The sequence below is a fragment of the Grampus griseus genome (assembly GCF_964374135.1).
Source record: "Grampus griseus genome assembly, chromosome: 2".
NCBI classification, from domain to species: Eukaryota; Metazoa; Chordata; class Mammalia; order Artiodactyla; family Delphinidae; genus Grampus; species Grampus griseus.
In genome coordinates this window covers 4,240,654-4,245,939 of record NC_139018.1, presented here as the reverse complement: position 1 = coordinate 4,245,939, position 5,286 = coordinate 4,240,654, and the positions used below count along the sequence as shown (strand labels likewise).

Sequence of the window (5,286 nt, the reverse complement as noted above, 5' to 3'; positions counted from 1 at the left end):
AAGGGTATTACATCTTTGGCTAACTATCACATAGCCAGGGATAGTATATAGTCAATGTTACTGTTCTGGATCAGTAGTCAGTTCAATGTTGTTCTCTTCTTTTAGGAGATGAGACAAAGAATTATTAACATCAATTAGTAAATATTTAAATGCCTAATAAAATGAAATGTGGACAGCAATGATCAATAATGCTTCAATCTTTTTATCATCTGCTATGCTTTGTACTCCTCAGGGTGGGTACTGAATGCTGTTCAAGGTTCTGCCATGATACCTGTGATCAAAAAATTTACGTTTGCATCTACATGTGCGGACCAGCGTAAGTAATAATTAAATTTCTTGTTGAGGTGACTAATGGCATTCACTATCGGGTACTTCCCTGGTGGTCCAGCGGTTAAGACTCCGTGCTTCCACTGCAGGGGGCGAGGGTTCAATCCCTCGTTGGGGAACTAAGATCCCATATGTTGCGCCAGAAAATAAATATCTATGAAATATAGTGACAGAAGACCAACCATAGCCTGATAGTGAAGCTGGTGTTGACATGAAGCATGATGTTGATTAATTGATATATTAAACATTGAGGTCAAATAGAGAAAGAGATCTAGTCTCTGTGGGAAATAATTCTATAGACAGATCTTAGGAATTTTCAAGAAACTTCTTAGGTTTTTGTGATTTACGTGAATTTATTTTGCTATTATTTGTGAATGATTGAGTTAAACAAAAGATGAAGAATAAGGGTAAATTATGGACCAATGATGATGACTGGCGCATATGAGTCATATACAGTGAATATTACGTGTCGGGAGCTCTGAGGTCCAACTTAAAAAGAATCTAGTACGTTCACCCTGTTTGACATGTTCCAATGACATTTGTCACATATATGCAAGGATCTTTTTCTTGAACTTGTGGCCATAGACTTAAAAAATATTGTTATAAAAGAATCAATAGCAGAGTAAGGTTGATGTTTGATTAAGAGAAAAATAAATAAATATTACTATAAATTAATAAATACCTAAATTACTATGTATATGAATGGTAGAAAGTATGGATTAATGGTGTGAATGTCTCAATCTTTTTATTACCTTCTCTGCTTGGTACTCTTCAGAACAGATACTGGAGCTGATTTCAACTTCCACTATGATCAAGGTTACCGTACTGTCTCTGTCAGGAAAGAGACAAAGGTAGGTAATGGTCAAAGATCTTGTTTTGGTTTGGGTCTTCGTTTAAGGGTGTTCATGGTATTATTAAAAATTCTTAAATCAAAAAGTTAACTATTGTCAATGATAAATATGTATGAAACATGTTGATTAATCAATAATGTGTAACACTGAGATTGAATAACAGAAGAGATATGATCCATGTGGGAAATGCTTGTATAGACAGACTGTAGAATCTTGCTCTTGGTTTTTTTTGTGTGTGAATTATATACTTATTTTATTATTATCAAAGAATTAATAATTATTAATAGTTTAATCAATACAAACACCAATGAAGAAAATGACACCCTAATATGGAATAACATGACATTGATGACTACTGGTGACATATGAGTAGTGGATGATGAAAATAAGTGTCTGAAATGCTGAGATCCAATACACAACATAATGTGTTCGATCCTTCTTTTGGAAATGATCATATAGACAACTGTCAGAAATATACAAAGGTCATGTTCTTATATTAGATTCATAGATTTAATGGATCATAGATAGAACCATTAGAGAAAGATAAAAGTGAAAATGAAGCATTATTCAATCATGAACATATGTAGTGAGGCAAGATATATTATTAATAAATATTGAAAACAGTGAAGCCCTTTAAGAAATAAATGGATCAAGGGTGTTACTTCTTTGGCTAAGGATCATGTAGACATAGATAATTAACAGTCAGTTTCATTATTCTGGATCAGCTGCAAGGTTGAGGTTGTTCTCTTTGTTAATAGAGAAAATGTGTATATATAATGAAAAATTAATGAATACCTAAAAAATTGGAGTAAGTGATGTGGAAAGGAAGGACCAATGTAGATAAGGTCCTAACTTTTTTTTTTTTTTTATAAACTGTTCTGCTCTATACTCCTCAGAGTGAACACCCTTGAGGGATTTAACCATCTTCCATGATCACAAGCTCTTTTGTTGCATCTATACATTAGAAGCATGGAGACCACTGTCAGTCAAAGTTCTCGTGTTGGTTTGGGTGGTTTGCTTAAGAGTAGTTACTGTATGATTAGTGTGAATTAATGAATTAATAAACAATTTAGAAATGAACAAAGAGAAATTGAGCCAATCCTGGACCAATGATGATGACTGATGATTTGAATCAAGGATGATAAATAATATGTGTCTGAAACTCTGAGGTGCAGCAAAAAGAAATCTGATGCATTAACTCTGTTTGTAAAGATCCTATAGATAAAAGTCAGGAATATACAAGGATCTTGTTTATTCTTTGTGTTCATTCATGCATTTTCACTTTACTGTTATCATTGGAGAAATGAAATAATCAAAAACCAAATATGTAAATAAATAAAGCTGAATGGGTGAATCCTTATCCAATTATAAAAATATGTGGTCATGCAAGAAATACTGTTAATAAATTTGAAAACAGTGAAGTCCAAAGAGAAACAAGTGGTGCATAACTGTTAAATCTTTGGCTAAGAATAATACAGACAATAATAAGATTATTTACTGTAATCAGTAAGTTTACTTACTGTAAGTCACTGCTCATTTTCTGTGTCAGGGACAAGTTTTAAGTTCACTTTTTTAAGAGAAAATGAAATAAACATACTCCAAATTAACGATTGTCTAAGTCACTAAAAATGAAATGCAGAAGCAAGGATCAATGGAGATTAGTTCTCAATATTTTATTATCTGCTCTGACCTGTACTTCTCAGAATGGATGCCCGTGAGCTGATTTAAGCATCTTCCATGGACAGGAGCCCTATGGTTGCATCTGTGTTAGGAGGATGGAGAACAATGTGAGTAGTAGTCAATGTTCTTGTCTTGAATTGAGCCGTATTTTTTTTTAATTATTACTTTAAAAGGTATTATTTAAAAAATTAAATATAATAAGAAAGTCCAAGCATGCTAATGTCAAATACCATTGATACAAAACAATATGATTAATCCATATATGAAACACTGAGTTCAGTTAATGAAAGAGTTGGGTTTCAGGGGAAATGATTGTATAGATAAATGTTAGGGATATTCAAGACTCTTACACATAATTTTTTGTGTGATTTATTTATTTATTTATTTGGCTTTGTTGGGTCTTCGTTGCTGCGCACGGGCTTTCTCTGGTTGCGGCGAGTGGGAGCTACTCTTCATTGTGGTGCGCAGGCTTCTCGTTGCAGTGGCTTCTCTTGTTGCGGAGAATGGGCTCTAGACATGCGGCTTCAGTAGTTGTGGCAAGTGGGCCCTAGAGAGCACAGGCTTCAGTAGTTGCAGCACATGGGCTCAGTAGTTGTGGCATGAGGGCTCTAGGGTGTGCGGGTTCAGTAGTTGTGACTTGCAGGCTCTAGAGCGCAGGCTCAGTAGTCGTGGTGCATGGGCTTTGTTGCTCTGGACCAGGGATTGAACCCGTGTCCCCTGCATCGGCAGGTGGTCTCTCAACCACTGGGCCACCAGGGAAGTCCCTGATTTATGTTTATTTAAATAATAGGGAATTAATTAATAAACAAATGTAGAGGACAGTAGAGAAAACTGCCTCTCCTGGACCGTTGGCCATGACTTGAGTCATAGGAGTCATATATGGTGAATACCATGTGTCTGTAACCCTGATTCCACACAACGCAAAATCTAGCCTATCTTCTGTTATAAATGACCCCATGGGTCGATGTTAGGAATATACAAACATTATATTCCTATTCTGGGTTAATAGATTTAGACATATTATTAATAATAAATCAGCAATCTAGCCATTAAAAAATGTAAAAAAACACATAAAAAGAAGAAGGCAAAGCATTGTTCACTAGGAACATATGTGGTCAGGCAAGAAATATTATTAATTAAATAGAAAACATTCATGCCCTTTAAGCAATAAACGAATAAGTGTTTTGCCCTTTTGCTGAAAGGATCATACAGACACTGATAAGTAAGAGTCAACATTGTTGATCTGGGTCAGTCTCAAGTTTAAGGCTTTCTTTTCTTAAGAGAAAAAATACTATGTTATGAAAAATTAATGAATGCCTAAATGAGTAAATGAAATGTGGGTAACAAGGATCAATGGAGATAAGTCTGAAATTTTTTATCATCTTTTCTGCTCTGTACTCCTTAGAATGGGAGCACTTCAGCTGGTTGAAGGATTCTTCTATGGTCCTGAGAGCTCTGGTTGCATTCACGTGTTAGGACTGTGGAGACCATGTGAGTAATAGACAAATTTTGGCTTTAGTTTCAATATTTTATTTAAAGCTATTGACTGTATTATTGCAAGTTGTGAAATATAATCAATGAAATCCAAATAGCCCAGAGTGAAATATGGGATTAATATGAAGTATTATATTGATTCATTCATAAAATGAAAAATGAGAGTAATTAATGAAAGATGTTGACACAAGAATGATTCTAAATATATATTAGAGATTTCTAAGCTCTTTGGTGGTTCCAATGAATAACCATTTTTAAAATTATAATTACTGAATTATGAATTGAACAATAAGTAATATAGAAATGAATGAGTAAAAAGAGGTATGGTATTGGATCAATGATGACTATTGGTGGCGTATGAGTCGTGTACAATGAATACGTTCTGGAACTCTGAGGTCCGATGCAAAAGAAATGTCTTTTTTCTCTTCATGCATTTTCACTTTTTATTATAATTGAAGCAATGAAAGAATCAATAAACAAACATGTGGACAAATGGAGAGAAAGTCTCAATCTTTATCACCTTCTGTTTAGTACTTTTCAGAATAGAAGCTCAGAGTGATTTCAGCCTCTGTTGTGATCAAGGTTATCATTTTCAGGTTGGTATAGGACAGAGACCCAGGTGAGTAATGACCAGTGTTCCTCTCTTGGTTTGGGTAATTTACTTAAGTGTTTTCATTGTATTCTAAAAAGTAATAAATCTAATCAACAGGTTAATAATGGCCCATTGATAAATATGACCTGAAACCTTATACTGATTAATTGATATTGTAGGGACTTCCCTGGTGGCGCAGTGGTTGGGAGTCCACCTGTCAATGCAGGGGACACGGGTTCCAGCCCTTGTCCGGGAAGATCCTACATGCTGCAGAGCAACTAAGCCCGTGTGCCACAACTACTGAGCTGCGCTCAAGAGCCCACGAGCCACAAGTACTGAGCC

The 5,286-nt window shown here is 35.0% G+C and overlaps 1 long non-coding RNA gene across 1 annotated transcript; it reads left to right on the top strand.

The window, feature by feature from the left end:
- The first annotated feature begins 227 nt into the window (after positions 1-227).
- Positions 228-4,980, top strand: LOC309819200. Its single transcript, XR_014296422.1, has 5 exons — positions 228-316; positions 1,103-1,178; positions 2,882-2,965; positions 4,264-4,349; positions 4,884-4,980. It is a non-coding gene; the product is annotated as an uncharacterized lncRNA (long non-coding RNA).
- The last annotated feature ends 306 nt before the right edge of the window (positions 4,981-5,286 follow it).